Source organism: Lathyrus oleraceus, chromosome 6 (genome assembly GCF_024323335.1).
Source record: "Lathyrus oleraceus cultivar Zhongwan6 chromosome 6, CAAS_Psat_ZW6_1.0, whole genome shotgun sequence".
NCBI lineage: Eukaryota > Viridiplantae > Streptophyta > Magnoliopsida > Fabales > Fabaceae > Lathyrus > Lathyrus oleraceus.
In genome coordinates, this window is record NC_066584.1 from 267,496,140 (window position 1) to 267,508,694 (window position 12,555).

Consider the following 12,555-nt stretch of genomic DNA (forward strand, 5'->3'; position numbering starts at 1 on the left):
GTAGACCTAGCAGGAGAGGGGGGTGCGTTCAGATTGTAGTGCCAGTTATTGCGGTTATGAACACTAGTCCTTGGACTAGGCAAGGGGAATAGGAAAAGAACTTGGTTGTTAATTATAAGCTCAAACTCTTCAGACCCTAGGTTTGCTATAAACATAGTGTTGAAGAGGAAGGGTATACTCATAGTCGCAATGCCACGTAAAGGGCTTAAGTCAAGCATAGGTTAACGTAATCCGATAGCATTACCAATCATGGTTATCAAGCCGCCTATTTGAATTGGTGCTCGTTCATCTTGGATAAGGTGGTCAAAATTTGCCAACATAAAAGTGGCACCATTCCCAGGACGGTTCTGGGAAGCACAAAATATGATGAAGAGTTCATCACGTGAAACTAAGGTACTGTTTGACTTCTTCCCAAATAAGGTGTGGGTCGGGATCTTATGGATATAACGAAAGGCCGAATTATGTATGTTTCCAGAAAGAAACTCATGTTCCTCGGGATCGTCATTTCCAGTCAAGCTTCCCCAAAAGTGTTCAAGTTCTCTGTATTCAAAAAGTTCTTCTTGGCTCACTGTGAATGTATCAAAAAAGGTAGGGAAACCTAAAAGGTTGGTAAAGTCTTGAATGTTAAATTGATACTCCATGTTGAACATTCTGAACTGAATGAAACCTCTGCTTATTCCTTTTCCATGACTGGGTAGATAGATCAGAGAACTAAGGAATTCTAGAGTCAGTCTCCGAGAAGTGACGAATTGTCTACGGATAGGAGTGGTTTCCCACCCTATTTGACTCAGCAAATACAAGACACTCTCTCTTAGTCCAAGGGCAGTCATTGCCCAATCATCGGCATACAAACAAGGTAGCATCTCTCTCTCTGATAGTTCCTCAAACTTTTGTTTTGGAGCTTTCCCTCTGAATTTGATACCCATACGATCAATTTGTCCCATCAGGTTAGTGTTAGCTAGAGAAAGGAAAAACAAGAGTTTTAGTCAGGATTTGGCCAAATGCCGAAAGAATAGAAGAAGAAAAATTAAAATAGATTAAGAATGAATACTAAATAAAATTTAAAAGAATAATTAAGTAAGAAATGAAAATATAAATATTTGTGGGTTGTCTCCCACTAAGCGCTTTGTTTAATGTCGCAAGCTCGACAATAAACTATCAAATATAATCTATAACTTCTGGAGGCATTTCGTCTAAGTGCAGGACTTGTGAATCTTCATTGTTCTCTGCATAATGATAATGTTTTAGACGCTGCCCGTTTACGATAAATGGTTCTATAGATTTGCCTTTAATTTCCACAGCTCCACTGGGAAAAACATTGGTGATTTGGAAAGGACCTGACCATCTAGATCGTAGTTTTCCCGAGAATAACTTTAGCCTAGAGTTAAATAAAAGAACTGTATCGCCTTGTTCGAAGATTTTCCTTGATATGCGCTTGTCATGCCATTGTTTTGTTCTTTCTTTGTAGATTCTGGCATTCTCGTAAGCGTCTCGTCTGAGTTCCTCTAATTCGTTTTTCACCGGCGGCTTTATAGTTTAAATTTAGATTTTTAATAGCCCAGTAGGCCTTATGTTCCAATTCTACCGGGAGGTGGCAAGATTTTCCATAAATAAGCTTAAATGGGGTTGTCCCTATGGGAGTCTTGTAAGCAGTTCGATACGCCCATAAAGCTTATGGTAATTTCAATGACCAGTCTTTCCTTGAGGTGGTGACTGTTTTTTCCAATATTTGTTTGATCTCTATGTTAGACACTTTCACTTGCCCACTGGTTTGAGGGTGGTAAGGTGTCGCTACTCTATGCCTTACGCCATACTTAAACAGTAGTTTTTTGAGTACCTTGGATATGAAATGCGATCCACCATCACTGACTACTATTCTTGGGACACCAAATCTCGGAAATATTATATTCTTAAAGAGTCTAGTTACTACTCGTGTGTTGTTTGTTGGAGAAGCTATAACTTCAATCCATTTTGATACGTAGTCAACCGCTACGAGTATGTACTTGTTACCGAAAGAAGGTGGAAAAGGTCCCATGAAATCTATTCCCCACACGTCGAAAATCTCTACTTCCAAAATGCCCTTTTGTGGCATCTCGTCACGTCTAGATATGTTTCCTGTGCGTTGACATCTATCACATTTCTTGATAGCCGCATGCACATCCTTCCATATATTTGGCCAATAAAAACCGGCTTGTAGGATTTTGGAACAGGTTTTGGATGTACTTGCATGTCCACCATAAGGAGCGGAGTGACAGTGTTGGATTATATTTTCTACCTCTTCTTCAGGTATACACCGACAGAAAATACCGTCGGGGCCTCTTATGAAAAGTAAAGGGTCATCCCAGTAATAGTGTTTTATGTCATAGAAGAATCGTTTCTTTTGCTGGTAGGATAAAGTAGGTGGAACTATTCCGGCAGCTAAATAATTGACGAGATCAGCGTACCATGGTGTAACACATATAGCTAAGGTGGTTTCTACCTGTTTATCAGCTTTACTTTCTTCCAAAGTAGCTATAAGTTTATCGTACGAGAAACCATCGTTGATCGATGTTGTTACCGGTTCCAAGTTTTCAAGTCTAGAGAGGTGATCTGCTACTATGTTTTCAGTTCCTTTTTTATCTTTGATTTCCAAATCGAACTCTTGTAGCAACAGGATCCACCTTAGGAGTCTAGGTTTAGCATCCTTTTTTGTTAAGAGGTACTTGATAGCAGCGTGGTCGGTGTAAATGATTATTTTGGCTCCGACCAAGTAAGAACGAAATTTATCTAGTGCAAACACTACTGCTAGAAGTTCTTTCTCGGTCGTGGCGTAATTCATTTGTGCTTCATCTAGAGTTCTACTTGCATAATATATGACGTGAAGTTTTTTATCCTTTCGTTGTCCTAAAACAGCGCCCACGGCGTAATCACTGGCATCACACATTATTTCGAATGGTTCATTCCAATCTGGTGTGTGCATTATGGGCGCGGAGATCAATGCTTGTTTAAGCATCTGGAATGCTTCTAAACATTTGTTGTCGAAGATGAATTCAGCATCTTTCATCAATAGTTCGGTCAAAGGTTTAGTTATTTTAGAGAAGTCTTTAATGAATCGTCGGTAAAAACCGGCATGTCCTAAGAAGCTTCGTACTTCTCTTACAGTTTTCGGAGGCTGAAGGTTTTCGATTACCTCTATTTTGGCTTTGTCTACTTCAATTCCTCTATTTGAGATGATATGTCCTAAAACAATTCCTTCTTGTACCATAAAGTGACATTTTTCCCAATTAAGTACTAGGTTTACTTTTACACATCGCTCTAGAACTCTTTCTAGGTTTTCGAGACATTCTTCAAAGCTTTGCCCGCATACGGAAAAGTCATCCACAAATACTTCCATGATATTTTCGAGAAAATCGGCGAATATTGCCATCATGCACCTTTGGAAGGTTGCGGGAGCATTGCACAAGCCAAACGGCATTCGTCTATAAGCGAAAGTGCCAAAAGGACACGTGAATGTTGTCTTTTCTTGGTCATCAGGATGAATTGGTATTTGGAAGAAGCCTGAGCAACCGTCTAGATAGCAGAAATGAGAATGTTTTGCTAATCGTTCTAACATCTGGTCAATGAATGGTAAAGGGAAATGATCTTTTCGGGTTGCTTTGTTTAGTTTCCTATAGTCAATGCACATTCTCCATCCCGATTTAATTCGTTTGGTTATAGTTTCCCCTTTTTCATTTTCAATAACTGTTATACCTCCTTTCTTCGGTACTATGTGTACAGGACTAACCCATTTGGTATCAGATATAGGATATATGATACCTGCCTCTAATAACTTGGTTACTTCCTCCTTCACTACCTCACTCAGGATCGGGTTCAGTCTCCTCTGATGTTCCCTAGAAGTTTTATAGTCTTCTTCTAGCATGATGCGGTGCATACAAATAGAAGGACTTATTCCTTTAAGGTCGGTGATGTTGTATCCTAGTGCGGTTGGATATTTTCTTAAGATATGCAGGAGTTTTTCGGTTTCGAGTTTTCCTAGGTCTGCATTAACTATCACTGGTCGTTCAAGTTCTAAGTCTAGGAATTCATATCTCAGATTTTTGGGAAGTGTTTTCAGGTCTAGGGTTGGTTTCTTAAGGCATTTCGTAGGATCCGGTGTTATTGCTAAACATTGGTTGAGTTTGTCTTCTACAAGATAGTCAGACGATTTGTCCTTTTCTAACTCTGTTTCTTTTATGCATTCATCGATGATATCCATGAAGTAACAGGTATCCTCTATTGCAGGTGCTTTCAAAAATTGGGAAAGAATGAACTCAATTTTCTCTTCTCCTACTTTGAAAGTGAGTCGTCCTCGTTTTACGTCTATGATCGCACCGGCAGTTGCTACGAATGGTCTTCCCAATATAATGGGTGTAACTTCATCTTCTCTAATATCCATAATTATAAAATCGGTTGGGATGTAGAATTGACCTATGCGCACGGGAACGTTTTCAAGAATTCCTACAGGATATCTAACAGAACGATCTGCTAGTTGCACAGACATTTTAGTTGGTCTTAATTCTCCCATTTCAAGTTTCTTGCATATGGATAAGGGCATAACACAAATACCGGCTCCTAAATCGCATAAGGCTTTATCTATGACAAATTTTCCTATGTGACAGGGTATAGAGAAACTACCTGGATCTTTAAGTTTAGGAGGCATATTCTGGATTATAGCGCTACATTCAGCAGTGAGTGTAACAGTTACGCTATCTTCAAGTTTCCTTTTATTAGAAAGAATTTCTTTTAAGAACTTAGCATATGAGGGCATCTGCGTAATAGCTTCTGTAAATGGAATTTTGACGTTTAACTGTTTCAGTAGGTCAATAAATTTTTTAAATTGGCCCGCATCTTTGGTTTTAATAAGCCTTTGAGGGTAAGGGATAGGTGGTTTATAAGGTGGTGGAGGTACATAATGTTCTTTCTTTTCTACGGTTTCCTTATTACTCTCTTCCTTTCTCTTAGGTGTACTTTCTTCCTCAATTGACTTCTTAGAGTTTTGGTTTTCATTTCTTGGATCTACTGGTCCTTCCACTTCCGTTCCACTTCTTAGTATGATTGCATGAGCGTGGCTTTTCGGGTTAGGTTGGGGCTGTTCAGGAAATGCACCAGTTGGGGCAGCAGTAGGCGCTTGTTGTTGAGCTACTTGTGATATTTGTGTTTCCAGCATTTTGTTATGGGTAGCCAAGGCATCTACTTTACTTGCTAGTTGTTTGATTTGTTCGCTAGTGTGTATATTCTGGTTTAAGAAATCTTTATTGGTTTGCTATTGAGAAGCTATGAAGTTCTCCATCATTATTTCCAAGTTGGATTTCCTAGGAACATTATTGTTAGGTGTAGATGGGGTCGGCTTTTGATATCCAGGAGATATAGCTGGGGCTTGATTTGGAGCTTATCCTGGTGCGTATAAAGCATTATTAATCTTATATGAAAAATTAGGATGATTCTTCCAGTTTGAGTTATAGGTGTGTGAGTAGGGATTTCCTTGAGCATAATTTACTTGTTCTGCTTGGATTCCGGTTAGGAGATGACAATCAGCAGGAGTGTGACCTTGGATTCCACAGACTTTGCAATTCTGAGTTGCGGCAACCACGGTGGTTGGAGGTGATACATTCAAACTTTCAATTTTCTGGGCCAGGGCTTCCACTTTTGCATTAACATGATCAAGGCTTCTTATCTCGTACATGCCACTTTTCGTTTGAGGTTTCTCTACCATTGCTCGGTCGCTTCTCCATTGATAATGGTTTTGGGCCATGCTTTCGATAAGTTGATAAGCATCGGCATAAGGTTTATCCATAAGTGCACCACCTGCTGCGGCGTCTATTGTTAACCTTATGTTGTACAAGAGACCATTATAGAAGGTATGAATCACTAACCAGTCCTCTAAACCATGGTGTGGACAAAGTCTCATCATGTCTTTGTATCTTTCCCATGCTTCGAAAAGAGACTCGTTATCTTTCTGTTTAAATCCATTTATCTGGGCTCTCAACATAGCTATTTTGCTTGGAGGAAAATATCGGGCAAGGAAGACTTTCTTCAACTCGTTCCATGTGGTAACTGAGTTGGAAGGAAGAGACTGAAGCCATCTTCTAGCTTTATCTCTTAACGAGAAAGGAAAAAGGCGAAGTCAAATTGCCTCTGAAGTGACACCATTAGCTTTAACAGTATCAGCGTATTGGACAAATACGGATAAATGAAGGTTTGAATCCTCGGTAGGATTTCCAGAGAATTGATTCTGTTACACTGCCTGCAACAGAGAAGGTTTAAGTTCGAAGTTGTTTGCTTCGATTGTGGGTGGAGCAATACTCGAATGCGGCTCATCTTGCGATGGAGCGGCGTAATCTCGAAGAGCACGAGCTGGTTCTGCCATCTCGGGTATTGGTGAAGGAAGAAGATTTTTGAGGTCAGGCACTTCGATAGGAGGGAGATTGTTTGCAGCACGATATTCCCGAATTCGTCGTAAGACTCAGAGATATAGTTCGATGTCGTTGATTCGTAAGTAAAACGGCTCGCCTTGTGAGCGAGTGTGTGGCATACAAATCAACGAAAGAAGAAGAAATAAAAATTGCCTTAGTCTCTATAGCGTAACAGAAGAGTTACGATATCGACTAAATAAAAGTCCCCAGCAACGGCGCCAAAAACTTGATCGCACCTTTATGAGTCGATTGGGGTACTAACTGCAAGTGCACAGTTCTATCGCGTAGTTTTAAAAGAATTCGATCCCACAGGGACTTATAAATCGATATACCATTTTCTAAGGTTTCTTCGTAAAGCTAAGGCGAATGATATTTTGATTGTTTCGGGGGAAAAGTTAAAACTAAAATAAGATCTAAACTAAATATCAATTAAGCGGATATCGGTAGGTAGTTCGTCGTAATTAGGGAATCAAATCTTCGTTGGTTTCTTGGTTTTAAAATAAATCTTTTCAGTAGACACTATTGATTAAAAGCCTCTTCTCAAACTCTCGCTCTGTTGAATAGACCATGACTTTAAATTAACGTAGCTGTCACTTATTAGTTAAGTATAAAATCACCTTTTGAAAACAACCGAATCTATAGAAACTCTTTTTAAGGAAATAGTAATCGTTTAAACACCCTCGTCTCAAACTCTCGCTCTATTGACTTAGATTATATAATTAAATTCAAATGCTTAACTCTCGTCCTCACATTTAACTTTTAAAAATACTTTTTGAATAAGATTAGAATTTAAATAACTCTAAAAATTGCTTTCGCCCTGATCTAGAATTAATGTCCAATTTACATTGTCCAGTTAAAAACTTAAACTCTCGTTCTATTGATTTTAACTTCTTTAGTTTTTTTACTCTCGTACAAAAACCTTGGTATTAAACCTGTAAATTGAGACCATAAAAAGAGTGATTTTATTTTTAAGCGTAATTAAATCAACTTAGTTTTGATTCCTTCATTCCGCTTACTTTACATACCGATACCTAAATAAATTAGCCAGACATGCTAAACAGATCTAAACAATCATCATGCTTAAATAGAAACATCTCAGGCAAATAATGCAAATAAACAATAAAGCAGGGCATATATAAATTCAAACAATAATTAAAGAACCTGAGTAATTAATAGCAGTCTTGAACACTCCACCACTGACCGGTTGGATTTGTTCTTGAATTCTTCAATCGGACAGGAAAATAAAAGTGAAGGAAAAAAAAACCTAGGGTCTAACATCAGGTTAGATCCGGTAAAAGATACACAATAGTTTCCGGTGTAGAAACTATTGTGTGAAAAATTAATTAAGTGCTGAAAGATTGACTGGGAAAGAAAATAGAAATTGCAAAGAAAAGTAAAAACTGTAAAAAATAATGCTGTAAAGTATGCTTGCCCGGCTGGAAGAGAAAAAGCACGAAGAAGCCGAGAGCTCCAGGGTTTGTTCCTTGGCTCTATTTATATTATCCCAATTTGTAACGGTTTCCAAAACTCCTTCCGTAAAAGTGGTCTTCACGTTTCCAAGGGTCAAGCGTAACAATAGGCTTCAACGTGCCTCTGGTGCGCTTCGGAAGCCAAAAATATAGGAGAATGGTGTGACGTCCGTCACACCATGTGTTACGCTCGTAACACAAGGCAGTCGGGCGTGACGCTCGTCACACCATGTGTGGCGCTCGTCACAGGCTCAGCGTTAGCACTTTTTGGCTGGGCTTTGGTTTGGTGAAATTTGCTTCTCTTCATTTCGTTTTGCACCTCCTTTTCTTCCTTTTTCACTTGTGCTTCAAATAAGCTACCTGAGACAAATAAAAGGGAAAATACCAAGTAATATCGAATAAAATGAAATAAATTGAAGTGAATAATAATATAATTTAATTAAATCGAGTCCAAAAATGTGATATTATTTTATGTTATCAATGATATTCTTAAAGAGTCTAGTTACTACTCGTGTGTCGTTTGTTGGAGAAGCTATAGCTTCAATCAATTTTGATACGTATTCAACCGCTACGAGTATGTACTTGTTACCGAAAGAAGGTGGAAAAGGTCCCATGAAATCTATTCCCCACACGTCGAAAATCTCTACCTCCAAAATGCCCTTTTGTCGCATCTCGTCACGTCTAGATATGTTTCCTGTGCGTTGGCATCTATCGCATTTCTTGACAGCAGCATGCACATCCTTCCATATGTTTGGCCAATAAAGGCCGGCTTGTAGGATTTTAGAGCAGGTCTTGGATGTACTTGCGTCTCCACCATAAGGAGCGGAATGACAATGTTGGATTATACTTTTTATCTCTTCTTCAGGTATACACCGACGGAAAATACCATCGGGGCCTCTTTTAAAAAGTAAAGGGTCGTCCCAATAATAATGTTTCAAGTCATGGAAGAATCGTTTCTTTTGCTGGTAGGATAAATTAAGTGGAACTATTCTGGCAGCTAAATAATTGGCAAAATCGGCGTACCATGGTGTAACGCATACAGCCAAGGTGGTCTCTACTTGTTCATCAGCTCTATTTTCTTCCAAATTTGCTATAAGTTTATCGTACGAGAAGTCATCGTTGATCGATGTTCTTTCCGGTTCCAGATTTTCTAGTCTAGAAAGGTGATCTGCTACTACGTTTTCAGTTCCTTTTTTATCTTTGATTTCCAAATCAACTTCTTGTAACAACAAGATCCACCTTAGGAGTCTAGGTTTAACGTCCTTTTTTGTTAGGAGGTACTTAATGGCAGCTTGGTCAGTGTAAACGATTATTTTTGTTCCGACCAAGTAAGAACGAAATTTGTCTAGTGCAAATACTACTGCTAGAAGTTCTTTCTCGGTCGTGGCGTAATTCATTTGTGCTTCATCTAGAGTTCTACTTGCATAATATATGACATGAAGTTTTTTATCCTTTCGTTGTCCTAAAACAGCGCCTACGGCGTAGTCACTTGCGTGTCCACCGTAAGGAGCGGAAATTAATGCTTGTTTAAGCGTTTGAAATGCTTCTAAACATTTATTATCATAGATGAATTCAGCATCTTTCATTAATAATTCGGTTAAAGGTTTAGTTATTTTAGAGAAATCCTTAATAAATCATCGATAAAAACCGGCATGTCCTAAGAAGCTTCGTACTTCTCTCACAGTTTTCGGAGGTTGAAGGTTTTCGATTACTTCTATTTTGGGTTTGTCTACTTCAATTCCTCTATTTGATATAATGTGTCCTAAAACAATTCCTTCTTGTACCATAAAGTGACACTTTTCCCAATTAAGTACTAGGTTTACTTTTACACATCGTTCTAGAACTCTTTCTACGTTTTCAAGACATTCATCGAAACTTTGCCCGCATACGAAAAAGTCATCCATAAAGACTTCCATGATGTTTTCGAGAAAATCGGCGAATATTGCCATCATGCACCTTTGGAAGGTTGCAGGAGCATTGCACAAGCCAAACGGAATTCGTCGATAAGCGAAGGTACCAAAAGGACATGTGAATGTTGTCCTTTCTTGGTCATCAGGATGAATTGGTATTTGAAAGAAGCCTGAGTAACCGTCTAGATAGCAGAAATGAGAATGCTTTGCAAATCGTTCTAACATCTGGTCTATGAATGGTAAAGGAAAATGATCTTTTCGGGTTGCTTTGTTTAGCTTTCTATAATCAATGCATATTCTCCATCCCGATTCGATTCGTTTGGTTATAGTTTCTCCTTTTTCATTTTCGATAACTATTATACCTCCTTTCTTTGGTACTACGTGTACAAGACTAACCCATTTGCTATCATATATAGGATATATGATACCTGTCTCTAATAACTTCGTTACTTCCTTCTTCACTACCTCACTCAGGATCGGGTTTAGTCTTCTCTGATGTTCCCTAGAAGTTTTACAGTCTTCTTCTAGCATGATGCGATGCATAAAAATAGAAGGACACGATAGTCAGACGATTTGTCATTTTGTAACTCTGTTTCTTTTATGCATTCGTCGATGATATCCATGAAGTAACATGTGTCATCTATTGCAGGTGCTTTCAAAAATTTGTAAAGAATGAACTCAATTTTCTCTTCTCCTACTTCGAAAGTGAGTCGTCCTCGTTTTACGTCTATGATGGCACCGGCTGTTGCTAAGAAAGGTCTTCCCAATATAATGGGGGTAACTTCATCTTCTCTTATATCCATAATTATAAAATCGGTTGGGATGTAGAATTGACCTATGCGCACGGGAACGTTTTCAAGAATTCCTACAGGATATCTAACGGAACGATCTACTAATTGCACAGACATTTTAGTTTGTCTTAATTCTCCCGTTTCAAGTCTCTTGCATATGGACAAGGGCATAACACTGATACCGGCTCCTAAATCGCACAAAGCTTTGTCTATGACAAATTTTCCTATGTGACAGGGTATAGAGAAACTACCAGGATCTTTATGTTTTGGAGGCATATTCTGGATTATAGCGCTACATTCAGCAGTGAGTGTAACGGTTTCGCTATCTTCAAGTTTCCTTTTATTAGAAAGAATTTCTTTTAAGAACTTAGCATTCGAGGGCATCTGTGTAATAGCTTCTGTGAAAGGAATGGTGACGTTTAATTGTTTCAGTAGGTCAACAAATTTTTTAAATTGGCCCGCGTCTTTGGTTTTAATTAGCCTCTAAGGATAAGGGATAGGTGGTTTGTAAGGTGGTGGAGGTACATAAGGTTCTTTCTTTTCTACGGTTTCCTTATTACTCTCTTCCTTTTCCTTAGGTTTATTTTCTTCCTCAGTTGACTTTTTAGAGTTTTGGTTTTCAATTCTTGGATCAAATGGTCCTTCTACCTCTGTTCCACTTCTTAAAATAAATGCATGAGCGTGGCTTTTCGGGTTAGGTTGGGGCTGTCCAGGAAATGTACCAGTTGGGGCAGCAGTAGGCACTTGTTGTTGAGCTACTTGTGAGATTTGTGTTTCCAGCATTTTGTTATGGGTAGCCAAGGCATCTACTTTACTTGCTAGTTGTTTAATCTGTTCGTTAGTGTGTACATTCTGGTTTATGAAATCTTTATTGGTTTGCTGTTGAGAAGCTATGAAGTTCTCCATCATGATTTCCAAGTTGGATTTCCTAGGAACGTTATTGTTAGGTGTAGATGGGGTCGGCTTTTAATATCCAGGTGGTATAGTTGGGGCTTGATTGGGAGCTTGTCCTGGTGCGTAAAAGGCATTGTTGCTCTTATATGAAAAATTAGGATGGTTCTTCCAGTTTGAGTTATAGGTATGCGAGTAAGGATTTCCTTGTGCGTAGTTCACGTGCTCTGCTTGGATTCCTGTTAGGAGTTGACAATCTGTAGGAGTGTGACCTTGGATTCCACAGACTTCGCAATTTTGAGTCACGGCAACCACGGCGGCTGGAGGTGATACATTTAAACTTTCAATTTTCTGGGCAAGAGCATCCACTTTTGCATTAACATGATCAATGCTACTTATCTCGTACATGCCAGTTTTCGTTTGAGGTTTTTCTACCATTGTTCGGTCGCTTCCCCACTGATAATGGTTTTGGGCCATGCTTTCGATAAGTTGATAAGCGTCAGCGTAAGGTTTATCCATAAGCGCACCACCTGCGACGGCGTCTGTTGTTAACCTTGTGTTGTATAAGAGGCCATTATAGAAGGTATGAATTACTAACCAGACCTCTAAACCATGGTGTGGACAAAGTCTCATCATGTCTTTGTATCTTTCCCAGGCTTCGAAAAGAGACTCGTTATCTTTCTGTTTAAATCCATTTATCTGGGCTCTTAACATATATGTTTTGCTTGGAGGAAAATATCGGGCAAGAAAGACTTTCTTCAACTCATTCCATGTGGTGACTGAGTTGGAAGGAAGAGACTGAAGCCATCTTCTAGCTTTATCTCTTAACGAGAAAGGAAAAAGACGAAGTCGAATTGCCTCTAAAGTGACACCATTAGCTTTAACAGTATCAGCGTATAGAACAAATACGGATAAATGAAGGTTTGGATCCTCGGTAGGATTTCCAGAGAATTGATTATGTTGCACTGCCTATAACAGCGAAGGTTTAAGTTCGAAGTTGTTTGCTTCGATTGCGGGTGGAGCAATACTCGAATGCGGCTCGTCTTGCGATGGAGCGACGTAA

General features: G+C 39.0%; 2 non-coding genes across 2 annotated transcripts; both read left to right on the forward strand.

Moving 5' to 3' along the window:
- The first annotated feature begins 5,900 nt into the window (after positions 1-5,900).
- Positions 5,901-6,007, forward strand: LOC127099726 (small nucleolar RNA R71). The gene has a single exon (XR_007794201.1). It is a non-coding gene; the product is annotated as a small nucleolar RNA R71 (small nucleolar RNA).
- Positions 6,008-12,099: 6,092 nt separating this feature from the next.
- On the forward strand, positions 12,100-12,206 carry LOC127098957 (small nucleolar RNA R71). Its single transcript, XR_007793638.1, has one exon. It is a non-coding gene; the product is annotated as a small nucleolar RNA R71 (small nucleolar RNA).
- The last annotated feature ends 349 nt before the right edge of the window (positions 12,207-12,555 follow it).